Source organism: Psammomys obesus, unplaced genomic scaffold (assembly GCF_907164565.1).
Source record: "Psammomys obesus unplaced genomic scaffold, mPsaObe1.curated_primary_1811, whole genome shotgun sequence".
NCBI lineage: Eukaryota > Metazoa > Chordata > Mammalia > Rodentia > Muridae > Psammomys > Psammomys obesus.
Genome location: NW_026596046.1, coordinates 2732863 through 2760706, shown reverse-complemented (window position 1 = coordinate 2760706; position 27844 = coordinate 2732863). Strand labels below are relative to the sequence as shown.

The 27844-nt window shown below is 48.9% G+C and overlaps 1 pseudogene; it reads left to right on the top strand.

Moving 5' to 3' along the window:
* The first annotated feature begins 15478 nt into the window (after positions 1-15478).
* On the top strand, positions 15479-15591 carry LOC129688768 (U6 spliceosomal RNA; annotated as a pseudogene).
* Positions 15592-27844: the final 12253 nt, after the last annotated feature.

The window sequence follows — 27844 nt, the reverse complement described above, 5'->3', positions numbered from 1 at the left end:
GTGTGTGTGTGTGTGTGTGTGTGTGTGTGTGTGTGTGTGTGTGTGTGTGTGTTGCGCGCGCGCAGCAGGAAACACATTGAAAAGATTGAGCCCTAGAGTCTGGACCATACCTAGGCTGGAGTGCAGGTTTAGGCTGTGAGATTTTTGCGCATGGTTCTGGGTATCTCCGAGCTGGTTTTCTCATGAGAAATGAAAACAGCAGAGACTCTGAGCTATAAAGCTCAGCCTGGACCCTGGCCCTAGGTAAGGGCTGGACAGCAGAGCTCTTCCCCCTCCTCCTTCCTCTCCCCTTCTCTTCCTCTCCTGCCAGGCAACTGCTGAGTCCTGACGGAACAAAGTAGAGAATCAGGATGCCAGCCCCCAGGATTGTGGAAATCCCCCTTCCTCTGAGACCCTCACAGTGCTCCTATCCTGGGATTCTCCTCCTTTCCCAGGCCTTCCTAGCTTCACTTTTGTCTTTGAGTATCTGGCACCTGATGGCCCCAGACCTTGAACTAAAGGGAGCATGGAAGACCACGGAAGGACGCCGTCTTCCCTGTGGGGCCTCAGCTGCTTTGGCCTCAGTAGGCCAGCCCTCAAGAACACCCTTCCTTTACTTATTGTACCACGCATAATTTGATTGCCGTGACTCTACAGAAATCCCCACCTGTGAGAAAATGGGCTCAGGCTGCAGCTTTAGGAGAAAACAGACAATAGCCACAGGTGTTCTTTTGTGTCTAGACAAACTTTCTGTTATTATTCGAGAAATCCTTAAAAACCATACTAATAAACATTTTTTAACTTGAAAATGAAATGAAATGCTCAGCCTTGCCTGGGACCTCCGTAGTCCTCTGCAATCCTCCCAGTTCTCCGTCCTTCTCCACCCCTTCCTGCCCCACTCTTCTTTGTCCTCCCCTCCTGCCTCTCCTCTGCATCCCTCCCACCAACACCCTGCAGATATCTTTTACACCTCTTTGGTCTCACTTCCCCCAGCCCTCTGGACTCTCTCCTGCGCCCCTGTGTCTCCTCCCTCTCAACCCTGCTTTCTTTGGTCTTCTTGGAGTGGATGCCTGACTTCACCTCTCTCCAGAAGCTGCTCTTTAACAGTCTCCTGGTACCAAACTTAAAGAGTCTGACTCTGAAAATGGGGAGGAAGAGAGTGGGGAGGAGGAAGGGGAAGAGAAGGGGAGCAGGAAAGAGGAGACGGGGAGAGACAGAGAAGGGAAGAAGAGGAGGGGTGCATTAATGTTAGGTGGAGCCAGCCCCACTGGAAGATTCCTGTGGCAGCTTGCAGCTCTCCCCACCTGACCAACCACACAGTCGTCTCAGAGACCGTGAGGTGCCGCAGCGGCAGAGACATCCCCCTGGCAACACCAGCCCTGGCCTTCAGTGTGTGAAGAAAATCCTAAGATCCTGTGGCGTTCGGCAGTTAAAATTAAACAGAGCACACAGCCTTCCCGTGTGCGTGTGTGTGTGTCTCTGTGTGTGTAATCACAAACACGAAGGAGGTTAAGGGGGAACTGGAAATGAGCACCCTGTAACTCTGGAAGAGGGGGCAACAAGGATGGGAGGCAACAAGGGAGGGCTCCCCACCTCCCTATCTCTCACCAGCAGGTGGGGACTTCAGCCACTTTCTGTCAAATATTAACAAACCAGTGCTGGGAGCCTTTTGCCTAGAGAAGCCAGTATTTGTCCCAGAGAAACTTCTGCCCAGAGCCTGTTGCCAGTGGAGCTAAGAGGGAAGAGAGCGCCATGCACACAGGTGTACCCCAGTCCTGGCCCAGGCCTGCAACTCGGCCCCACTGGGCGCTTCTGCCTGGATACAGCTTCTGGCTGCCGGAGTGCAGCCTACACCTTCTGACCTCAGGACTTACACTAGGCCTTATCACTAGGAGCAGATGGTTCAAGAGTCCATCTGGAGGCCAGCTCCAAGGCCTGGCTGTCCTTCCTATCATCCTACACTGCTGTGTCCAGGAAGTACTCGGCCCAGGCCTGGCTGCTCTGACTTCCTGCTGCTTCCGGAAAGGGGAGGGGGCGCTAAAGAGCAGGAAGTAAGGTAAGGAGATTCTGCCTTATTCTCCTCAATGAGGGGGCTCAATGATTCAAAGCGGTCTCACTGCCACCCCTGTCTGGGCCCTGCCCCTTCTCTCACCCCTCCCCCATTCTCAGGTGTCCTCCTGCCCTCTTCTCTGGACCATACCTTACCTCCAGAGCCTCCCTTGCCTACACAGGTTTGCTGCTTGGTGCTGTCTGAACTAATGCCCTCTGAGATCCTGGGATCCTCCAGCAGCCAGTTCTGCCAATCCAGGGGTACATGAGCGATCAGAGCAAGATCAGTCAGCAGGGAACTTTCCAAGTGACTGACTAGACACGAGTAGACCAGAAATATCAGTGACTAAGGCTGAGTGTGACCTCACAGATACATAGAGACTCTAGAATGTAACATTCTAGAAGAGTGGCTGGGAGATACACTTCTCTCCCTCACTGCCGCCAAAAAAAAACTACCTGATCTTCTGAAACTTGGATGTCAGCCTTGTCTGGAAGCAGGAATGTTCTCCCAGCTGCTGATCTGTCCAAGTCATACTTACAGGTTTACAGTCATGGTTGGTGTGGCAAAGGCCACTCTGCCTGACAGATGTGCGACTAGCTGGGAGTTCCTCGGCTGTTAACTGGCACCAACACCACTTCCTGTGTGTAGTCCGCACTTGTACCTCAGCCTGGGACCATGCACTGGGTCCCATGTCTGAACACCAGAAGATGAGCCCACCTTCCTCTAAAATATATGCTGGGAGATGAGCCCAACTCTGCCAGTTAGTTTAAATGTGTAGGTTGGTTTAAATGTTTACAGCCTAGGATCATTTGGAAAGAGAGCCTTCATTGAGGAATTGCCTAGATCAGGTTAAACTCGGCATGCCTGGGGAGGAGGGGGCGTGTCTTTATTGTTGATTGATGCACCCAGTCCATTATGGGCAGCCCCATTCCCTGGGCAAGAAGCCCTGAAGAGTATAAGTGAAAAGAAATAGCTGAGCACAAGTCACCTAGCCAGCAGCCAGAGGTGTGTTTCTCTCTCCTCCTGACTGACCAGCTGCTCTGAGTTCCGGCCTTGGCTTCCCCTTAATTAGAAGACTGTAACCTGGGATTGTAAACCAGATAAACTCTTTTCTCTTCTAAGTTACTTTTGGTCAGGATATTTTATAACAATGAAAGTAAAAACAGGACACATACCTTCCTCCAAAAATACCTGCTAGGCTTGGGTGGAGAAAGAGCAGTCTGTCTCCTCTCTCCATCTCTGTCACCAAGTGACAGAGCATCAAGAGATTCAGTGGGAGTCAGTGGATAGGGTGACAAGGAGTTTCTCAAGGGTCCCTGCTAGAGGCCAGATGAGCCCTGCAAGAATGCAGGAAACTCAGATCCAATGCTCAGAAGACAGGCCACCACAAAGTGCTCTGAAAAACTGAGGCAAAGTTCACATGGGACATTTGCTCCCTGACCTCAGCATCTGTCCCCAGAGAATCAAGCCTGTCCATGGTGAGGTGGCCTTATCCTGGCAAGTGTCCAGATGCTTGCTCATGGTCATCTGTGTTACCCACTAAGAAGGCTAAATAAACCTTCTTAGGATGGATCAGAACTGACCAAGGGGCAGGAGAGAACATATGTATCTTTGTGGGTCAGCATATGGAGGTTTGCTGCTTTGGCATGTCTTTCCCATCTGAGCAAAGAAGGAGTGGAACTCGGGGACCTGTAGCTGTGGCAGAAGATATCTGGCCTGCCAGTCCAGGACAGACTGGGGAGTCCCAGGCTGACACCTGTGCTGAGGCTGTGAAACCTGAGCAGGAGCTGTGTGCCTCCTGACCAAGCCCCAAGCCAGAGGGGATAAGTCGAGAAGATGTCTTAGTTCCAGGGAGCAGAGGCTACAGTGGCTCCTGTGTCCCCCCAGCAGCCTTCCCAATAAGCTTGCAACTGCAAAAAGTGAGACTTATCAGAATTCGTGTTCATGGGCGGAAACTTGTGGGGTCCCTGCAAGCATAGGGGCGATGTCACATGTACACAGCGGTGTCCCATCTGATTATATTTTACTGTCAGTCACACCCCAACAGTATCTAATGACTTCAGTTGAAGCAGCACGCACAGGTGCCAGCAGAGCTGTGAGGTTTAGAGACAAGGAAAGCTGATTGTTAAAAACAGGTGCATTCTGAGGAGTGGGTAAGATAAACACTCTTTAAGAAAAATTTGAAAAATACCAAAACATTATAGTTCATACTGGGAAGAAACCTACTACAGGATCTCCAAGTTGCAGTTTTAAAATTTATGTGATGCTGCTAGCAATAAATTGTGAAGTGGAGAGCTTTCTGAAACTCCGTTGAAACTTGTTTGGTGGAACAGGGCCAAGTGGCACAGTCTGTAATCCCAGCACTTGGGGAGGCAGAGGCAGGCAGATCTCTGTGAGTTTGAGGCCAGTCTGGTCTACAAAGCAACTCCAGGATAGCCAAGGCTACGCCGAAAAACCCTGTCTCGAGAAACAAAAACAAAACAAGAAAATGTTTGGTGCCATACCTCCCAGAAAACTATGGCCTACAGGTAGTCACTTGTTTTCATAATAGTTTTACTGGAAGCTACCACAGTCGTTTCTTTCCTTCTATCTATAGCAGACCTCCCTCTAGTGACAGGTGAGTAGTGACAGACACCAAAATGCTGGTTGTGTGGCCCTTTCCAGACATGCTTGCTGACTCCTGTACCAAATAAATTTTGAATTATCCTTTAAATAACAACACAGAAAAATTTGACCTATGGGCTTAGAGATGGCTCAGTTGGTAAAGTGCCTAGAGTGCAAGCACAAGGACAGGGTTCGGATCCCCAGCATCTATGAAAAACCAGATTAATTGACACTTTTGTGGTCCCAGCCCTGGGGAGGTCGACAGTCAGGTGTTTACTGAGCAGCTAGCCTAGCCAACAAGTGAGCTCCAAGTTCAGTGAGAAACCCTACGTGAGGAGAAAGCAACTGAGGAAGGTACCTGACTCTGCCTCAGCCCCTGACCTAGGGGCGAGTGGGAGAAGGGTTGGTGTGGTGTTGCATTGATCATCAGTGGTCTGTGAGTTAATCGATCATGGCTTGGTAGTACAGCTTCCATGAAGACACAGGACAGTGTTCACAGAGCTTCCCAGGAGCAGGGCACATGGAAAGTCCTGGATGGTATGGGCTGGGAGAGGGTCCGTGCCCCTCTCTTCACACCATATGCCTGTCTTCATCTACATCTTCTGATAGTAAGCTTGAGAATGTGTTTTCCCATGCTCTGTGAATATATGTTGCAAACTACTGGTGCCTGAGGGGTTTGTGGAACCCCGCAGAGATCAGCTGCACTGAAGAAACAGCCTGTGGCTTTCGACAGGCATCTAAAGTGGTGGGCTGGATAGTTTTATGTCTACTTGACACAGCTAAAGTCATTGGAGAGGAGGAAACCTCAATTAAGAAAATGTTTCCGTAAGATCAAGCTGTAGGCAAGCCAGTAGGGCATTTTCTCAACTAGTGATTGCTGGGGGAGGGCCCAGTGTGTTGTGGGTGGTGCCAGGCTCGGGCTGGTGGTCCTGAGTTCTATAAGAAAGCAGGCTGAGTAAGCCAGTAAGTAGCACCCCCTCCACGGCCTCTGCAACAGCTCCTGCCTCCGGGTTCCTGTCCTGGCTTCCTTCAGTGATGGACTATAATGTGGAAGTGTAAGCCAAATAAACCTTTTCCTCCCCAGCTTGCTTTTTGGTCATGGTGTTTCATGGCAGCAATAATAGCCCTAAGTCAAGTGGTGATGGGGAGACAGTTGGTGACAGTCCTCAACCTATGCGATATGACCCTTTATCTAGGCAGTCTCATAATTAAATTAGGTTAAAGGACACCCAGTTGGTGTCTGCCGCAGTATGGCTGTTTGCTAGTGAAGAGTGACAGGTGGCTGGTGTCAGAGTGATCTGCCTTGCAAGAGTGTACAACAGAAGCTGGGTTCAAGTTCTGCTTTTCCACTACATCTCTATAGTGTTGGTGAGACGTATGGGATGAATGCAAATGCAACGGAGATTCGCTTAGACTCCTTTGACCTAAAGCATGTATGTTAGTTACTTTACTCATCATTATGACAAAATGTCCAACATAAACAGCTTCAGGAAGAAAAGTGTTCCTGGCCTCACTCTTCAGAGATCTCTGTCAGCAGTTGACGGTGGTGGGAGCCTGTGAAGGGAGAGGCAGGCTACTCAGCTCACGGAGTACAAGAAGCAGAGAGAGGAAAAGGACCAGAGACCAGGTGTAACCTTCAAAGGTACACTCTTAAACAAGAACTGAAGAGCAGGCCCCGTATCCAAAATAGGACCGCTGTCTAGGCCCGAGCACGCACGCATGAACCTGAAACCACAGCAGCAATCATTTAAAAGACGATTTTGTGTAACAATTAGAAGACTCTTAAGTGCTGAGTAGATGCCAGTTGAGAAGATCTGTAGTTAATCTCGTAGGCTGTGATAATGGACCTGGATGGTAGAAAAAGTGAGAAGAGTCATTATGGTTTAGAGATATGCTCTTGCCATACAGTAATGGCCTCCAAGGAATTACTCCCTCTTCTGAGGTTATTTGCATATCCCCTCCCATATGAATCCTGGGTTTGGCTGCAAAACTTGTTTTGGCTAATGAGACATTAGCCAACATGATGCAAGCAGGGGCTTGTAAAGTCCTTGCAGACTGGAGCTTGCCTTCTATTGCCGCTGGCAACTCTTGGAATACCGCCACTGTTGGAGCAAGCCCAAGCTAGTCTGCTGTGGAGGCCATGTGGAGAACTGAGCCACCCTGCCTGACTGCCAGACCAGTGAGGGAGGCTCTCAACGGCTCTTCAACGCCAGTCAAGTTATGAGCCCACTGCATCCACATTTGAGAGCCTAGCCTGTCATGATCCAATAGTCCTATAGTTCCCATACACAGATAAATGTACAGATGCCTGGAGATTTGCTTCTGAAGGTGGGTGAAATGCAGCTGTTGATGGAACAAGACTTATTCTACGCTGACAGTGAAGCTGGTGAGGGTTTCACCCTGTTATACCTTTGGTAATATTTGAAATTGCAATTTCCAGAATCAAAGATAGAAAGAAGAATTCAAAAGAGGAAGGGGCACATACACACACAAACACACACCAAATGACACACGAATGCACATACACACATGCATGGACACATGATACAAAAAAGAAAAAAAATAAAGGCCTAGAGGGGAAGGAAAGGAGAATGAGCCTTCAGTCTATTAGCAGATAAAACAAGACACAGAAAAGCAAAGTAAAATTTCCAGAGCAGCACAGCTGAGTTCAAACAGAGCTCATTGCTGGCTCTCTGTTACCAACCCTCACACAGAGGAAGAACAGGTAGGGATAATTGCTTCTCGCTTGAGAAAAACATGTAGCTGGTCTAAGACAACAGGAAATGGTGAAACTGTTGATGACAAGCGATTTTCGCCTATTATTTGAGAAAAAACATGTTCTGCCATGTGCAAGCACTGTATTTCATAAAAGATAGACAAAGATGTCTCCCTTCCACGCCCTCCTCTGCTGCCGCTTGGCACCAACAGCTTGTTCTGTTTTCAAGCGTGTATAATAACTATGACAGAGATAAGCAGGGCTATAGTACCGTGTGCCAGGACAGCAATACTAAAAATTCGTCTGCTAGTCCAAATATATGGAAGTTGTCTCTTTCCCACACATTCAAAATGAGCAAGGCTTTCATTATTCATCAAATGGGGAAATTAAGCAGTGCAATTATCTGTCTATTGCCCGAGGATAGCTCGGGCACTGTTTAATCAGACGTTGCTATGGGAGGCTGCAGACTGCTCCTGACCATAAACAGACATTAAAGAGAGTTGCTTCATAAAAAAATAAAAATTAAAAAAAAAATTCTTCACGGTCTTTGTACCCAGTGTTGGTTTCCCTGAGAACTTCTGAATCTTAGAACTCGGGTAGAGTTTAGGGAGAAGAGGGAAGATTCTAGAAGGTGATAACTAGACCAAAAAAAAAAAAAAAAAAAAAAAAGCCAAATACTGCTATCTTTCTCATAATTGAATTGCCAGGGCCCCTGCCTGCCTTTTCTTGGGAGTGGTGTCCAAGAGGCCTACAGGGCTCTGTATTTATGTTTGATGACTGGTCTGAAATCCTAGAGCCTTGAAGCCAGCTGGCAGCGCCTGCTGAGGCCCGTGTGTCGCCAAGGGCAGAATCAGCAGTACTGGCCACAGCTCAACCCAGTCTTACAGGTCACTGTAATAACAGAAATAATCCTGGGTGGGCAGAGGCAGGGCCCAATTTCTCTCTCCTCAAAGGCCTGCAGGAAGGACCCAGAAACTGAAGCTTTTAAAGTTCTGACTTTCTGTGGGTCACACTCAAAAGTCATATTACTTTGTCCTGACTATTTGCCACTTTCTTAACGAAAGTTTTGTTACAAAGGGGGTCACTGGGTGGATGGTAATAAGGAAGTTGAGAGTTCTAGGCTCAGTGAGGTTAAGGCATGGCTGACCTGGATGCCCCCCAAGAATGGCAAGTGGGGACCTTGGGAGCTGAAGAGAGACAAGATGTCTCTCTCATCAGCAGTTCTGTCTGACTGCAGCCTGATGCCCAGGAGAGCTAAGCCTGTTACTTCCCCAGAGCCTCCTCAGCCCCAGACACTGAAAATTGTCCCTTTTCACCCATTTCCTCTCTCTGCTTCTCTTCCTGCCCCACTTCTCTGTCCTGCCCCTTGGGGTATCCCACTGCCCCTTTGCTGCATGAACACACAGGAGGAAAGTTCACCAGCTAACGGCGGTCCTGGGGGACAACTAATGCGTGCCAAACAACGGGGCCACGCTGGCAACCAACCTAGATACAGACAGCGGAGGAAGGGAATGGGTGGGAGACAGAAGTGGTTGCCTAGGTAAGCGGAACTGACTCTAGCTGGTGCTGAATACACAAAAGCGTGTCCGTGTACCGTGGTGCAGGAAACACAGGCTTCACTTGGCCAGGAAATCACTTCTCAAACCCGGCAGTCCTGGAGGGAGACCAGGCCAACCCCAAGCCCCTCAAGGCCTCCCTTTTCAGAGAGATTCAGTGCGGGCAAAGCGTAGACTAAGGCCAGCCTCCCACAATAAGCAAGGAGGACCGTGGCAGGATAGTCACCAAAGGCTGCAGACTGTGTGAGGGAGCCGGGGCGGGGGGGGGGGGGGGAAGGGGGGCAGGGAACTATTCAATAAGAGCCCTACTTTTTTACGAAGGTCCCCAAGCCGGAGAGCTCACAGTGCTTGGAACATTGTCAGCCGTCACGTGGTGCTGAGGACACGTTGAGTAATGCAAGGGCTAGCCCAGACCCCTAGGTCGCTGGACTACTAGAAGGCTCAGCATCCGTGCTGCTCTGGTGGCCGGTTCTCGCTCCACGCTGCTCCACAGAGGCAGACACTTCAGGACTGCTGGCAAGCCAGGGCGTCTAGGATGAGAGCCCTCTAGACATCAATCCCTGCAGATGGGGGATGGGGCTTCCTGCAACCTCCCCAACCTCGCCCCAGGAAGCGTGTGTGCGGAGGCGTGTGGCTGACACCAGGGGGCAGGGCAGATGAGGGCACTCCGAATGAGAGCGGCCCAGAGGAAGCCTGGAGAACAGGCAGGCTGAACAGGTCATGGGAGCAGCCTGCCCACCCATCCTCCACTCTACGATCCCCAGGGCAGTGCAACCAGACATCTCCGAGGTCAACCTAGCGGGCCTGTGCCCTGGGTTAGGGACGGTAGGCCCTAGCCAGCCGTGTCCTGCCGCCTCGCCCCGCCGCGCAAGACCCCATTTCCCAATGTGGGCGGCCCCGCCCTCCCTGCCTGCCTCTCGCGCACGGACGCCACCTACTGTCGCTGTGTCTCCGAACCTCAGCCCTGTCACCGAACCAAAGTCCTGTCGCCGCCGCTGCTGACCCACTTTCTCTTCCTCCTCCCGGAGCCCATAATAAACGTAGCTGCCCAGCAGAGTGGGTGCCACCGGCCCTCCCTGCCCCCCCACGCCCCTCGCAGGAAAGGCTTGGGGCAGGGGGTAGAGGGAGGCTAAGGGAAGAGGGAAGGGAGAGGGAAGACAGGAGGAAGGAGAGGGGTAGGCAGTGCCGCTACCAGCTACGGAGGAAACCCTGAAACCTTGAAGTGCACGTCAGCCCTAGGCTGACGATTCTAGAACTCCATCCCCAAGCTCGTGCCCTAGGGGCTCCAAACTCAGTGTGCCCCTTGCTACACACTCATCTCCTGGGCTGCTCCTCCCCAGGCTTGGACAGTTTCGTACAAGACCCCTTATTCATTAACTGTGAACTAGGGGAACTGCTGTCCCATAGGGCAAGAAAGAAGAAGGTGACTGCCAATGACGTCAGCCTGGCACTGGGAAGCCCAGATCCTGTGTCCTCCCTCTCTGTCTTCAGAGGACACTCGAAGAAAGTCTCTGTCTGGCTCAGGGGTCTATGTGTGTTCATGCTTGCCAAAGAAAGTTAGTTTACAAATTGCCTCTCCACAAAAAGACCTCCATCAAGTACAGAGACTCATGTTAACACAGAAAGTGGAGCAGTATGTTCTAGAGCTGAAAGCAATTAAGTATGCACCAAATGCCAAGCCATGGTCTGGGTCTGGGCACACCTCACTTTAGCCTCCTCTACCTCATAAAGGGTCATTACTGCCCTCCGAATTTCTCAGAAGAGGAGCCAGGGGCAGTGAGACTCACACAAGAAAGACAGCCAGGATTGGAATCTGTCTGGCTCCAGAGTCTGTAAGATACAGACTAGTCCTTTCTGTGCATATGTTACAGGAATTGTTTTCTCACTAAGAGTGTTGTTTTCTGCCACCTCTTTAAGATACCTAAGGAAGAAGTGGCAGCCTTGCACATCGGAAGCCTTCATAGGTTTTAAGAACAGTGGAAGATCCTGCAGCCAGCCTGCTCCATACTTGACCCTGCCTACAAACCAGGACCCACGGTTCCCCTCAGCCCAGAGGTGGGCAAGAGCCAAAGCACAGAGAACCACACAGACCTTGAAAATGGGGTAGGTGACATTTGAGCTGAGGGACTCCTGCGCCCACCCCCCACCCCCACATGCTCTGGATGTCCCAGTTGGAAGCGGAATAAAGTGTGGCCTGAGAGTGTACTTGTCCAGCTGTGGCATCAAGTCCGGTGGTAACAAGGACCTAGAGTCAGTGTGTGGTAGCTCCATGCTGCCTAGGATCCTATGAGAGGGCTGAAGATTCAAGATTTGTTTATTATGCTCAGCCTCAAAGAGTCCATCTCAGTTTGTGGTTTTGATCATCAAGCATTTCATAGAGTCTTACAAAGGGAAGAAGAGCAGCAAGATGGCTCAGTAAGTCAAGCACTTGCTGAGCAAGCCTCAGGACCTGAGTCCAATCCCTAAGACTCACAGTAGGGACAATAAAAGAACCAACTCCACAAAGTTGTCTTCTGACCTTCAGGTTTTTAACCATGATACGTACAACACACACACACACACACACACATACATATACATACACAATACACGTAAAATCTATAAAAACAAATGAGAAGGGGAATTCTTTATCTTTTAAAGAAGATGCTTCTTGGTTTTCAATAAAGCTGTAGCTCAATAAACCCATGGTAAACAGAAAACAGTTTAAACAGAAAGTGACTTTGAGTCACCTCACCAGTATGATGCTTTCTTTGTCGGCTTAAAGGATCACTAAGGAGACAAACCCCTGGGCTTATCCTGGATGCAGCTTCCAGATTCTGTTCCTGGAGGCGGGAAGACCCACCTTGACCGTGGGCGTGCGGCACGTTCCGTGAGCTAGGTTCCTGGACTGAGTAAAAAAGGAGAAGGCAAGCCTGGCATCAGCGTTGCTCTCTTTGCTTCCTGACTGTTAGCACAGTGGGACCAGCTGCCTCGTGCTTCTGCTGCCATGTCTCATCCTCCATCTTGGGCTCTCCCCTGGACTGTAAGGCAAGATAACCCTTCTTCCTTCCTTAGGTCACCTTGGTCAGGTATCTTGTCACAGTGACAAGGCAAGTAACTAATGCACCGTGAACCACTCAGCACCCAGAATGCTGCAGGGACTCAGCCTTTCTCCTCCTGCCGGAACTGACTGCAGCTGGGGTGCACTGCCATGCCAGCATCATGAGAAGCCTGCTGCAGCTCATCGGCCCAGGAAGAGATGAAAACTTGAAATGTCAAAGTGTGGCTTTGACTGAAGGAATGTCACTTTGCCACCATGATGAAGTCAGAAAACTGTAAGTCCAACCACCCTCAAGTTGGGACTACACGTGTGTGTGTGTGTGTGTGTGTGTGTGTGTGTGTGTGTGTATGTGTGTGTGTGTGTATACTATTGGTTCTGTTCCAGATAACCTGAGAGAAATCCCTGTTAGTTCTAACCTCAGAGAGGTTAGATATGAGAACATTTATTTGATATGAGAACAGGACCTTACCATGACAAAACTGGAGGCTGGTTTTCTTCCGTGTGTGTGCAGCTGCTTCTGACTATGACATCAGGGACAATGTCATATGTGAGGATTTCTCATCTATTTCACATGACTTTCCAGGACTTTTCTACACATGGCGTGTTAGCCTCTGAATAATATGCTGATAAGTATTACCTTGCTGGAGATCATGTGTCCCTTTGTTTTGTTTGATGGCAGCTTCTATCCTATAATACAGGTTAGTCACACTCTTTGAAAACCTTTCTTATATTTGCTTGTTTACTTTATCCATGTGTGAGGGGGAAAGGGCAAGATAGCATTCATGTAAGTCAGAGGACAACTTGTGGGTGTTGATTTTCTTTTTCCACCATGTAAGTTCCAGGGGTCAAGCTTGAGCTTGGCGACAAGGGCCTTTACCTTCTGAGCACTCTTGCCAACTCTCTGTTACAATCTTACAGGAATAATGCAGAGGGCTGTTTACCAAGAAACTCATGTAACTACAGTCATATTCAGACATGCACTAGGAAGCAATGCATCTTTCAATTTATGTCTTTAAATAAGATTAAATTTTTTTCTTGCTTAAGCCTCTTTGATTCAGTCTTTGTTTCTGATTTGTGTTGCCATTGCAAATGTCATCTCCTCCTTGGTGCACAAGGAAAGTATTGATTTTTGTTTGTTGTGTCTGATTATCACTGACTCTTAGAGCCCATTGGGCCTCTCGTGGATTAATTACACTAATGTTGACGTCATCTTCTGGCTCTTGCTTTAGCCTGTGTCCTCCTGGATTCTGTTTCTTCTGCCCTGTGTTGATTTCCTTCCAGTATGGAGTCTGGATTGTCTTGTCTCATTTGTGAATACCTGAACAGTAGCTCCCAAAGTCCATCCGATGGACTTCTGAGACTCTTCAAGGGCATCTGAAAAGTCGAAATGATTCATTGGAAATAAAAGACTTTTTCTCATGGGTATTGAGAGTTTTCCAAAGCCTGCACAATGTGTAATATCACAACAGTTTGCAGGCAAATTCAGATATGGAAATCCAGCTGTCTGTTAAGCCAGACATTGGAGAGTGCTTCAAAAATATAAAACATTGTCACTCTTTTTATTAAAAACAGCTATCTTCATAAATAATATTCTAATTAATGTCATTGTTACTACTATTTAAAAATAGATGGATATTGTGGGGTTTGTCTTTTTTTTTTAGCTTCTACCACAGTAAATGTTAAAAGGTTTAAATAAAATGCTCTAGAATCATCCATGATTTCTAAGAAAATGGGCTAGTCAGCTTTCCTATTTTTCTGTGTCAGTTTCCATAACTATATCAAATACCTAAGTACCAACGTATAAAAAAAAATGTTCAGCTTGGGGAGATGGCTCAGTTGGTAAAATGTTTACAAAATTTGAATTTGGATTATCCTGACACTGGGTAGGTGTGACTGGGAGGAGGATTGCAGAGCTTGCTGGACAACCAGCCTGGCTGAACCAGTGAGCCAGGTTCAGGGAGAGATGCTGTCTTACAAAATAAAGTGGAGAGCAACTGTGGAGGGCACGCGAGGTTTACCTCTGGGCTCTACACATACTCAAACACACACACAAACACAGAGAGAAAGAGAGAGAATGCACAAATAAAGCTAATTGTTTTTCCAGTTCTAATTTTGTCATGGATACGAGCATAGAATATATTGGATACTGAAAGTGTGTACATTTTAACATGAAGCATCATGGTTTCCATTCTGAATGCCAATTCTAACTGTATAGAAGTACTCTGAGTTTTGTTAGACTTTGGGTCGTGTTAATTTTGGTGTGTGATATTTGTGTTTATTGTCAAGGTTTTTATAATAAAGCTTTGTGGGATTTGTGTATTTTGAAGGAGAGAAAAGGATGACATTACTTCATGGCTTTAGAGGCTTCAGTCTCTAGTCGGCCCCCTTGCCTTTGGACCTTTGCGCCTAGTTAGTCTTCTGCTGCTATGACGAACACCAGTACCAAAAGAACCTTGGGAAAGAAAGGGTTTGTTTCAGCTTATAGCTTATGGTCCATCAGGAAGAAAAGTCAAGGCAGGAACTCAAACAGGACAGCTCCTGGAGGCAGGAGCTGATGCAGAGGGCATGGAGGAAAGCTGCTGACTGGCTTGCTCCCCAGGGCTTACTCAGCCTGCTTTCTTATAGCACCCAAGACCACTAACCCTAGAATGGCACCCCACAGTGATCCAGCTCTCCCACATCAATAAGCTATAAAGAAAATGCCACACAGACTTCCTACAGACAATCTGATTAGGAACGTTTTCTCAATAGCGGTTCCCTTTTTCCAGATGACTCTGGCTTGTTTCAAGTTGTCATAAACTACCCAGCAGAGCTATGGTGAGAAACACATCATTTCAGGGAGCACAGGGCAGACCAGAGCCACTCACCCCACCGCCAGGATGAAAATAAGAGCAGAGGAAGGGTCTGGGGTGAAGACACCCAAAACCCTGAAGATATCTCACTAGGCCCCACCATCTCCCATGAGAGCCACGTTCTCAGAGACAAGCTTTGCCAAGTAGACTTTGGGAGGAATGTAACGTTCAAACAGGGCAAAGGGCTCCTGGGTGTAGCATGTTTGGGAACTGCTGGTTTTGACTGATGGCTCCTGGTGTGTGGAGCAGTTCTTGAGAACTGGTAAGCCTCCCTTGTGGCCTGAGCTATTTGAGAGCCTCGGCATCACTGGGTGCTTAGGGTTTTGGGAAAAGGAAGGCTGTGTGAGGGCCTCCGAGCTTCAGCACCTTGCCTCTCGTTTTGGCTGATAGTGACCTGTCAGTGACTTGGGTAGGGCCAGTGTTAGCTCTGGAGGTTTCTGTCAGTATGCATACTGACCCTACACTGAGAGCAAATAGGACACCTTCTAGGCCACTTGGAAGGTTCTGTCTTTGTCCTCTGGAATTCTCATGATGGAGGGACAGAACCAACCCCTGCAAGTTATCCTCTGACCTCCACACAAATGCCATGGCATGTTCATGTCTCCCTCTGTCCCCACTTCTGTCACTCACACACACACACACACACACACACACACACACACACACACAATAAGTAAGTGTGTGCTAGATTCAACAGCACATATACTAAAAATTAGAATGATACAGAGAAGATTAGCATGACCCCTGAGCAAGGGTGACAAGCAAATCAAATTCATAAAACATTCCATATTTTTATGCTTAATTCTCATTCAGAAGGGCAAATAGAATAGACACCAGAAGCGGTTGAAGAGAGGGAACAGGATGGAAGGCAACCAAAGATGACCTCTGAAACACTCCACCCAACAGGGGATCAAAGCAGATGCTGAGACTCACAGCCAAACTTTGGGCTGAGTGCAGGGAGTTAGTTATAGGAAAGAGTGGGGGAATAGAAGGACCCAGAATAGACAGGAGCTTCATAAGAAAATCAACAGAGCCAACAAATCTAGCCCAGTGGAGTCCTGCAGAGACTGATGCACCAACCAAGGACCATCTATGAAAAGGGCCTAGACCCCCTGCTGCCAATGGGCAGCTCAGTCTCCATGTGGGTGCTCAGCTAGGGGAACAGGGACTGTCTCTGACATAGACTCTGTTGCCTGCTCTTTGATCATTTCTGGTGTGGGGACATTGCCAGCCTATAGAGGATGAGGATGCAAGCAGTCCTAGTGAGACTTGATAAGCTAGGATTGGATGGTAGCAGAGAAGGGCTCTCCCTTTCTGAGAAATAGCAAGGGGAATAGAAGGCAAGATGGAAGGAGTATGAAACCAGGAGGAGATGAGGGAGTGGGCTACAATCTGGATGTAAAGTAGGTAAAGTATAAAAAAATAAAGTGGAGGGAGGGTAGGACTGGGAGGAGAGGAGGAAGGGGGCTACAATCGAGATGTAAAGTAGTTAAATTATAAAAAATAAAGTTAAATTTAAAAAAAATAAGTAAGTAGATAAATATGTAATTTTCAAAAACTGAAAGAAGCCCTACCTGTATGCAATCATCTTAAGTGTGTGTGAGAAGGGTCACAGTAGTTACAGCAGAGGAGCTCAGCACTGGGTGTGAAGACAAAAAGGATATCATACAGAAGGTACATTAGCTGTTCCTCTCTTTGGGCTCAACTTCACTGTGGAGAGTTAAGGCAAGGGGGCATAATTCTAGAAGGAAAGAGCAAATATGCCCACCCTGCAAGCCAGTCCTAATGCTTCAGAAAGGCACAGCTCATGCTTCTTGGGCACGAGGCCAACCATCTTCATGTAGGTTGCTAGGATGCATCAGGAGAGAAGAAGATGGGGCCATGGGGACTGTGCTAGTTTCTTTCCTTGTGGTAATCAACTACCTGGCAAAAAGCTGCGTAAGAGAGGAGTTCATGCAGGGCTCAGTGGCACACACCTGTAATCCCAGCACTTGGGAAGGCAGAGGAGGCAGATCTCTGTGAGTTCAAGGCCAGTCTGATCTACAAAGCGAGTCCAGGACAGTCAAGGCTACACAGAAAAACCCTCTCAAAAACCAAAACAAACAAAACAAAACAAAACAAAAAGTTCATTTTGGCTTAACATTGGAGGGGACACAGCCAACACAGCCATCAGGAAGGTGTGACAGCTGGCATGTCATGTGACTGGTCACATTGTTTTTACAGACAGGAAGTAGGGGCAGGCTGTGAAACCTGAAGGCTTGTTTTTAAAGGTTCCACCATGTTCTAAGAGAGTGCCAATAGCTGGGACCAATTGTTCAAACATGAGCCTATGGGAGAAGCCCTTATTTATACAACAGCAGAGACCATGTGGAGATGCTGTAGGCTTCTTTCTGCTTGAGGAACACTGCCCTCCCTCCCATGACTTGATAGCATCACATTGGATACAGCTGTTTTCTCATGAAAACTAGCCAAGGCTCAAAGATGCTATCCCAACAGCAGAGAGGCCCTAGGTGACTCTGGAGCAGATGGGGTAAGGAACCACAGGTCGCCTCGAATTTTACTTAAAAGCAAACCCTTTGCTCCAGAAACTGCAGCTGAATTACTTGCCCTGGCACAAGTATAAAGGGCAAACCCACTTCTCTGGAAAGTGTGGCCACACCCTCCGGACATGGGACATGGGAAAGGCTTTCTTCTCCATTTCAAATGACCCTGTTTCTCCTTTTTTAGATGCAAATGTTTATTTGGTCTGACTCTGAAATACCTCGGTGCAGCTGAAATAATTTAAGACGGCCCTGTAAGAGACAACCACTTCCTGACCTTCCAACATGAGAGCCCTGCCTGGGGCCACGGAAGGGGGATGCTCAGTCACCTGAGGCACAGCCGGGGCCCTGCCCTCCAGGGCCCTCCTTGGGCCTGAAGACAGGACGGCCACTGTCCTGGAAACCTGCTGTGGCTGCACAGATGGGCAGGGCCTAGGCAGAGCCAGTGTTGGTGGAGAACCTTACATCTGCCAATCAACCCCACGTGAGGCTCAGCACCTTTCAGAGCTTAGCTGTGCACTTTACCCCACATTCTAGACGCACAGGATGTGCTCAGATCTGTGGCAGGAAACGATATAAAAAGCACTGGGAGGACTAAATTCATGAACCAGCGATCCCTCATTATCCATGGCGGACATGCAGGATCCCAGATACCTGAACCCACAGAGACTTGAGTTTCTTCTGGAAAACTACATCACGTTTTCATCGAACCTAAACACATCCTACAGTACACTTTAAATGATCTCTAAGTGACGCAGTACCCAAACATAAACAGCTCCCCTATGCTGGAGGTCTGTTCCATACAGGTACAGTCCCCACTCTGGACCTGTTCATGGGGAAATGGAGGCTGGCTATACCTAGAAAAAAGGACATGGGCATGAATGGGTATGACTGGCAGTAAATGGTGCCCACTGGTTTGAAGACCGGTATGGGTCTCAGGGACTCTGTTAATGTCAGGGGCTGCCACAGTGTTATCCTATTTGCAGGTAAGAAAATAACGTGTTCTGCCTACAGCTGGGAGAAGGCCGCTGGGCTAGGCAGGGTGGCTACCTGTTGGTCCCTCCAGTGGATGGTCAGATAGGTAATCACAACAGATGCTTCCGGGGTATGGAGGAGAGAGTGGGCGCTCACCCTGCACAGAAAGGCACAGGCATGAACAACTGGCCCACTATTGCGGGAACACACAGGTGAGTAGCTACCTCTTGTGAGCCAAAATAAATCCCCAAGAGATCCCAAATGGATCAAAGATTTAAAAGGCAAAAGACATGAACTGTAAAATAATGAAAACAATTTTCCTTCTTTTTCTTTTTTATTGATTTATTATTTATTACAATCTATTCACTTTGTATCCCAGTTGTAGCCCCCTCCCTCATCTCCTCCCAGTCTCACTCTCCCTTCCTCTTCTCCCCCTATGCCCCTCCCCTAATCCACTGACCTCCCCTACTTTCTGACCCTAGCCTATCAGGTCTCAGCAGGACCAGCTGCATCCTCTTTCTCTGTGGCCTGGCAAGGCTGTCCCCCACCCCACTCTCAGGGGAGGTGATCAAAGAACTGGCCACTGAGTCCATGTCAGAGACAGTCTCTGCTCCCCTTACTAGGAAACCCACATGGAAACTAAGCTACCTGTGGTGTACATCTGAGCAGGAGGGGGTCTAGGTCCTCTCCATGCATGGTTCTTGGTTGGCGCATTGGTCTCTGCAAGCCTCCATGGGCCCAGATTTTTTGCTTCTGTTGGTCTCCTTGAGGAGCTCCTGTCCCCTCCAGGTCTTTCTATCTCCTCATTCTTCCATAAGATTCCCTGCACTCTGCCCAAAGTTTGGCTATGGGTCTCAGTCTCTGCTTCAATTCCCTGCTGGGTAGATCCTGAAAGCAATTCTTTAATGTATAAAATTGGAACTTGAAGTTTTTGATTATGTTATCTCAAAGCCATAAATAGCATTATTGATTTATTTTATCAGGTAAAAGCCAGCTATTGCTGCATGGCAGAAAGTGTCCTGATTAAAGTTAAAAGTTGTGAACAGGAAAAACAAACAAAGAACCAATATGGTACCTCCCTAGCATGGAGTTACCATGCAGTTTTTGGATGGTCAAGTTACATGTGTGTCTGTACAATAGTGTCCTCTGCATAAGAATGTCTGTAGCTGATGTCATCGCTACAAATAAGACAGAAATCCAACAGTAGAGTCAGAAAATGGACAGGAGATAGAAATCCTTGCTCAAAATGAAAGTACCTCTGCACTTTTGAAAATATGCTTACTCTAATCACAATAAGAAAAATGCAAAATGACATCAGTGGGATCCTACCTTCCCCCACCAAGTTGAGTAGCTACTGTGGAAGGGTAGTATGTGATCCCAAACCTTGAGCACTTCGGGAAGGTGGTGACAAGAGGTGTGGCCTGATGGGAGAGAGGATCATTTGGGGACATGCCCTTGGTTGGAACATAGGAGCCTCAGAGCCTTTCTTTCTCTTCTGCTTCCTGAATGCCCTGAGGTGAGCTGCTTCTATCATTACAGTAGCAGGAGCCTGGGTAAAGGCTCCTCACATCTTAGCAGGTCAAGGAGCAGAGAGCTCCGGACCGGAACCAGAAACAAATGTTCTGAGAACCACTCCAGCATTCCACTTCTGCTAGCTAGGCTACATGTCTCAGAGGTCTCCAACCTTCCAGAACAGCACCAGCAGGGTGAGACCAAGTGTTGGCACACACAAACCTACGAGGGACATTATACATCCAAACCAAAACAGGGCAGAGCTGGGAGAAGCAAGTGTCCATTGTTTATAAGCCCTTGCTTAATGAGGCTTCAGGGGAGGGGGAGGAGGACACCAGAGCAGAGCACTCCCATTGCCTTTCCTTTTGTTCTGTTGCAATGATTCGGTGCTTTCAGTTCTTTAAACAGTCAACTTTGTGCCTTTGAGAGGCCACAGACACCTCAGCCAGCCTTTGGGGTCTGCTAGCAGGAATTGGAGGTCAGCCACCTCCTCATCTTGGATCTGCACTGCTGGCTCTGGGAGGCAAATCACAGCACAACCAGTGTCCCACCAAGCAGAGGCAACCCTGAGCTGAGGTCTGTGTGACAGCTGGAATTCCTAACACTCTTGCAAGGGACTCCCATTCGTTTGTGTTCCCTAACAGTAGGCACTTAGCCAGGCATTGCTGATGCCCTTGGGTAATGGTGATCCCATGGGGCAGTGGTCAGCATAGCAGGTCTGTGCTGGGGGCTGGTGATACATCCAGATTCTGTCAGTTCAAACTGCCCAGAGAAGACTCCTGAATGTGGATGAAGCTCATGGGTCACCAACTAGCTGTATATCCCTTCATTCCTGTCAGGGTCTCAACAGTGTCAGATCCTCTAGGCCCTTCAGCATCCCATACCTCTCTCTTCTTTCTTTTGGAAAAGAAAGGAGCTGAAGTCCTTGATGCTCTAGAAGCAAGAAGAGCTTGGGACTAACATGTCTTTTCTGCCATCTGACTTTGAGCTAAATGTATATGTTTCTAAGGAACCATTGAATAATGTTTAGCAAGCAAGATGCCCAAGCTTCCTGGCTTCCCTGATATCCAGCTGTGTGACCATGATATCCCCGTGGGAAATGGTGTGTCTGGCATCCAATTGTATTGTCTGGGAATGGCCTGCTTTCCAGGCATTTGAGGCTTCGGGGCAAGGCTTCATGCTCAGAAAACCCTTGACCAGAGCAGAAGGCAGGTGAACCTAAATCACAGCAGTGGCCTTTGTCTCCATGGCGATACACGCCTCGACCCCCTGTGCTGCCTCACTAGGAACCAGTAGCAGCTGAAGAGAGAATCCTCTCCTTTCAAGGTCGCCCCCAGGAGCCTGGCCCCCTCACTGCCCTGGAGCAGTACACACCCATATCAGTATCACACCAGTACACACTCCTGCTCAAGACAGACATTGTTTCAGAGGGTAGGTAGAAGTGACTGGGAAAGTTGTTGGGCAGACAGCAAGTGGCAGAGAACCTTTCAGTAGCCATGAGGTCCTTTGCTGCTGTCTCATGCCGTCATTAGTGCTGTTTTTAATTTGGGGACATCTCCCACTCTTGATGTTGAGCAAAGCTTGGGGAGGCCACATCCATTCCTTAAACCCATGTTTGGTTGATAGCTGGGTCACACATAATTGGCAGAGACTCAGAGTGTGGGCACACCATCACCAGGCACTCCCCCTCTGCCTTGGCCTATGTTGGCAAAGTGGAGCCTGAACTGGGGGGCCAGAACTAGTCAGATAGCTGCCTCAACTGGTCCACTATGAAAATACGCCACTGTGAGAAATTCACTTGTTTTCACAGCAGCCTGGGACTTGAGGACCCTGACTGAGGTGTGAGCACAGTGGTAGAGGATGACGCTGAGGGCAGGCAGATAGACTGAAGGTGCACACCCTCATATGAATCTAGAATCCGGGGTAGTTGTGGGCAGCTGGGCTTACAGAAAAGATATGGCAGGGGTGGGGAGAGGAGCAGCAGGGCTGACCCACACTCTGTGGAGAGAGCCATGGACTCAAGTCTTTCCACTTCCCTTCACAGAGAAGCCAGTGAAGGACTTGAGGAAGCATGTGTCTGAGCATAAGGACCTCAGGGACAACAGAAGACCGGTGTGAGAGAATCCCAGTGAAAAAGGAGATTGAGACATAAGGTGAAAAACCTCGGGAAGAGTGTCCAAAGCCCTTCCCCCGCTGAACCTCTAGAAGGTCAGCAGCCTTGGGTCCCCATGTCCCCCGATGAAAGACTTGAAAACATTTAGATATGAAGGTAGCCCTACAAGTAACTCTGCTCTGGAGAGCAATCTAAAGCCACCACTCCGTCAAGAAGTGTCCAGGGAGGCCTGGAGCACTGTCCTAGGACATGTACAGATCAGGGTATAGGGATGTTGGGGCAGGCAATAAAGCTGCCAGCGAGGGGCAAGACATACAATAAGCAGCAAAGGCTTGTAGGAGTTACAAGGCAGCCAGAGCCAATTGAGAGTGAAGCCATGATTACACATATACTCCAGAGGCAAGAGAGGGAGAGGGAGGAGTGACCAAAGCAGAGCCAGGAGAGAGACATCTGTAGTCAGACAGAGACAGGGGCATGAATATGCCTAGGAAAAAAGGCAAAGAGATTGGCAATAAGTGATAAAACACAAATGCAGGGTCAGTTGGTTAATTTGAAGTCCTGCTAACTGGAGTTATGGAAGGAAGAACAGCAAAAACAGAGGGGAGACAGACATTTGCAGAGAAGTAACACAAGGAAGTCAGCAACTGAGTGATGGAAAGGGCTTAAGAATCAATGCCATACCAGGCCCATCGGGTATGGGTTGCAGACAGCACAGGCAAGGGCTTTAGCATCGAGACTGGCCAGGCGTCACATGGACAACAGCAGAGGCAGAGGCAGTGAAGAAAGGCCTTTGGAATATTGGTGAGAACTAGTTTTCAACTTAAATTTGTGCGACCAAGCTAATTACTTTCCAAGTATAAAGTGATATAAAATTGTTTCTTTCATCATGCTACCACACAAGACCGTTGTCATCCAGGTAGAGAATGCGCTTTAAAATACCACCTTGCCTCACTGCCCTCTCTTTCTTGCTCCACCCCTCCCATAATCCCTTCACCCCCCCCCAAGTTTCACTTCTGCCTTCCTTCCCTCTGTACATATATGAGTTTGTGAATCTTTAAGGTCTAGAACCCACAAACAAGAGAAAATTATGCCTTTCTGAGATGGACAGTTTGCTTTAGCATAATCACCTTCTACAATTTCTAGGTGACTACAGTTTTTCTGGAGGACTTTAAATGGGAGGAGTTTCCCATTAAAACAAGTAAATGAACAAAAAGGGGAGCCTGTGGTACAGGCAGCAGGGCACCGAGAGATCAGAGGATGGAGAAGCCCCAACAGAACAGGAAGTGACAAGACAAGAGGAAAGTGTCCAGGGACGCTCAACAGGTCAGAATTTTGACAATTAACAGGTCCTTGACTGGGGATGGGCGCTTGAGAAACTTAGCACTGGGACAGTCAGAGGTAAGTGAATGGCATTGTGGAGAGAGGGAGGGACTGTGGGAAAGAAGCATGCACCCCAGTTGGGCGTGTTTAGTATAGAGTTGAACAGAGAGGCAGAGTTATTGCGTGCAGCTTACAAGGAGGTGGGGTTTATCGTATACAGCTAGACCAAGGCAACAGGATTAGCTGATCTCGGTAGGAGCAATCTCTGCAGGGAAGCAGTGCTCAGGCTGTAAACATCCGGGAGGGATGGGGGGTGGTGATGCTAGACATTTTCTGCACACACTGCCAACACTCAAACTTGGATCCACAAGGAAGGCTTTGCCATTTCCCTCTGAGCCTCACTCCGGGGAGAGTACCATTCCTCTGAGGCTATGGGGTCCTTGAGATGACCGTGCCCATACCAATAATACACACTCACTCAGGGCCTCCTCCACTCCCTACAGGAGGGTATGTACATGTTTGTAGAAGGTTATACACGTGTGTCGACAGAGGTCGACGTCACGTCATCCTTTATCATTCTCCGTTTTATTTTAACTTATCTGTGTGTGTGTGTGTGATACATGTATATATTCTCGATAACTCCCCATCTGAGGTTTTTGTTTTTTTGTTTTTTTGTTTTGTTTTGTTTTGTTTTTTGCTTTTTGCTTTTTGCATGGAGAGGGTATGTATGTTCCAACATGTGGACACATGTATACGTGCATGCATAGGTCAGGGCCAGAAGTTCTCACTGAGATTACAGACAGCCCATCAAGTTCCCCCAACATTTGTGTGGGTGTTGGAAAGCTGAACTATCATTCTCCTACAGTATGACAAATGCTTTGCCCACTACACCATCTCCTTGGCTCAGGAAGATGGAGGCTGTTTTGTTTGTTTTGCAGTGCTGGGGTTTGAACTGTAGGGAGGCGTGCTGAGTCAGTGTTCTACAGTGAGCTAGACCCTCAGGGGCTCTCACTGATCTAGCATTAATTCAGCTAGAATGGCCTGTGAGTGAGCTCCAGAGATCTGCCTGTCTCCATCTCCCCGGCACTAGGCTTACAGACCCACACCCCTGAGCCCAGCTTTTGTGCAGTGCCGGGGAGCCAGGCTCCGGTCCTCACGCTTGTGTGTCAGACCCTTCACCAAACAAACCATCTCCACTGCTTAGCATTTTGTTTTTTAAATGAAAGAGCTCTCCATGAGGAAGAGAGCTATGGAATGAGCGACAAGCAAAGAACAGTTATGCACACTGTGAGTCTAAATGACTAGGAATGTGCACACTGTGTGTGCTACCCTTTTCTAAAGTACAAAGGGAAAGGCAGCTCCCCCCACTGCTACTGAGGGCAGTGTGGAAGAACGGGGCGTGCTGCAGGAGTGGGTAGCACCTACCTGCTGGGAGACACGGCAGACCCTGAAGAATCGGTATATAACAAATGGAAGCATTCTACTGCATGGGCTTTCTGGAGGCAGAGGCAGCTTCGGCAGCTGCATTGACTGCTGGGAGAAACCTTCAAGAACACCAGCCCCAAGTGCCGAGGGGGGGGGGGCAAGGGATCAATGGGCCTTAGTGGTTTAGAGAAGTAAGTTAGGGCATGGCTTCATGAGAGGACTTGGAGGTAGGTGAGGGTACAGCCTCTTTTAGAAAACAGGCGTAGCCATTCGTGGCAAATGTCATCAAGACCATGCTTCTATCTCAGTCAGGAGACAGAGCTCTGAGGCTCCCTGGCTTCTATGATTCCCTGTGGCCTTCAGAGGAAGGAGGAAATGATGCCTGGAGGAATGAAAGGCAGAGGGACAGCAGATTGCTGGGAGGGTGACTGGGCCCCCAGCCCTGACTCAGGTAATGGTTCCGATGTGACTGTTATCTGTCTGTGGGTAAGGGACAACGGCAAGTTTGGCAACTTAAAAAACAAACATGCTCAGCTGCTCAGCTCACCCAGCCTGGAGTGGGGGTCAGTGGTGGAGAGTGGGGGACAACAGATGGATGGACAGACGGACACAAGACTGGGAATAGCTCAACTAGCAGTTCTGAACGAATGGCCATCAGAATCAGGCTGGTGGTGGCAGGGACAGTGGTCATGGAAGCTACTGTGCCGGCTGGCTTGCCTTCAAGCCATATGCATGGCTATAAGACGGAGGCAGCTCCTTACCTCAAGGGCATCCAAATGGCTGCTGTTGACCTGGCTTCTCGCAGCATGAGTGACCAGACAGAGGCAGAAGCCGGCGGGGCATAGACACAGGTTGCCGCATGGCACTCCTACAATCCCTCCTGGTTAGATTTTTTGATGTTGTGTTTTTGTTTTTGTTTTTGTTTTTTGTCAACTACAGCCATTTGGGAAAAGGAACCTCAATTGAGAAACTTCATAAGATTGGTGTGTAGGCAAGCCTGTGGTGCATTTTCTGGGTTAATGATTGACACAGGAGAGTCCCCACCCCCTGAGGGCAGTGCCGTGCCTGGGAAGGTAGTCCTGGGCTATACAAGGAAGCAAGCCGAGCAAGCCACAGAAAACAAGCCAGGAGGCAGTATTCCTCCGTGGTCTCCGCTTCAGTTCCTGCCCGAAGGTTCCTGCATTGGCTTCCCTGGGAACCTGAACTGTAAGATGTAAGCTGAGACAGACCTTTTCCTCCCCAAGTTGCTTCTGGTCATGGTGTTCTATCACCGCAAGAGAAAGCAAACTAAGGGACAAGCCAAACTTGGAAGTGGCACGCCCCCGTTTCTTGATGGCATTGGGATCTTATGCATTCCCTGAAGGTCAGTAAGGTGAATGCTTTTGCTCCATAAATGCTACGGGAGGTTAGGGAGTATTTGTGGTCTGAGGCCAAGGGATCACTGGGGTCACTGAGTTTATGGGGACTGTTAGACCCTGGACCCCTGGCCTCTCACTCCCTGTTACTGTCCCAGTGAGGTGAAATGTTTGCTCTCCCGCACATTCCTCAGTGACACACATTACTGGGCCAAATCCACAAGCTGAGAAGCCTGCGCTCTTGATAAGTCTGTCACCTTCGGCATTTGTGACAGTGACAGGAAACAGGTCAGCACATCTTTGCCTTATGCAACTGGTCTCCGAAGGCTGTGTAAGGAAGCAAGCCTGGGGTTCAGCTTGTGGTGGTAGGAGGACATGCCTGCCTGGTGCTGTCCCCGGCAGCTTCCCAACCCTAAGAACAAGAAGCTGGCTCCTGTCTTTTGCCTCACCCGGCCCATCTTCTCTAGCGCCTCATCCTCATCTTCCTTGTCTCATGTTGTACACTGGGTGTGCTTCCCTAATTCCTCTTGTTGGATGAAGAAATGAACTCACAAAGACAGACCCACCACTGGTCCTGTTGCCGGGAGCCCATGGGTTGGGGAACAAGTCAGAGAGCTATTGACCAAAGGCATATGTCTTCATTTTAAGCACCAGAACAATGTGACTAGAAAAGCCACAGTCCCTTCCCTGGGAATCAGGAAGAGCAGGAGAGGAGACAGGCTTCAGCCCTGTGTCTCACACATAAATATGTAATCACAAATGAAAGCCCTGTTAGGAAAGACAGGGCAGAGCAGAAGAACATAGGGAGCCTGGCTTGGGGGCAGGCCCAGGAAGCCTTTGAGGGGACTGGCAGCTTGTCACTGGGTCAGAAAACAAACCTCTCTCCAGGCTGATATGAGCTTGAGAGACACCGTGCATGAATGGCTTACTTTTATTTTTTATTTTTGTCACAAACACCATTAATGCTTGAGAGTAAAGAGTAAAAGACTGAACCCCAAATTAAACCACGAAGGCACCCTCCCGCCATGCGCTCTGCACCCCACAAGGTGTCTTCTTACAGAACTGTAGAATCGCCCAGAAACAAGCGTCTAATTATAGCCTAGCCATCTGCAGAGCTAAAACAAGGGCTCATCAACACTATCTTTCAGGTTTTTCACTAAGTCAGAACAATCTGCTAAAAATATCCTATACTGTATCCGCAACGCCCCCAAACAATGTGTTTTCCCGGCACCGCAGCCTGCCAGCTCCCCAAAGCCCTGGAAGCCCAGTGGGAGCAAGAAGCCCAGCTGGCAGCCGCCATGTCCTTTCCTTGCCTGGTTTTCATTCTGAGTGTCACTGTCACTGGACAGCAGAGGACAGAGCAGAGGGAAAGTTAAGACCAGATCCCTGCCTTCCACAGCCATCCACGAAGATGTCCCCCCCCCCCGCGGGGGGGGGGTGTCCTAGGAGCCTCTCAGGAGTCCTTGGTAGTGGCCAGGTCCTCAGATCCAGGAATCCTGCTGGGTCTGCTGGTACTGTCATATCCCCAACCCCCACATAAGGCGCCCCAGAACCAGTGCGTTGCCTGCATAGAACCTTAGTGTGAGTTAGAAAAACAGACAACCTGAATTTCACTTGCCTCCCAGACTGAAGACTGAATACCTACACGACTGTCCACGGCATCCTGTGGAGAATGCGCATTAGAAAAGACAGGAATACAGCGCCTCCAAACTACTGTTGGTCTTAAGGGGCAATCAAGGCTCCCAGGCCACACAGGAGTGAGTCAGGGTGGAGGCCCTGTGCACATGAAGGCTGACACCCTCAGGGT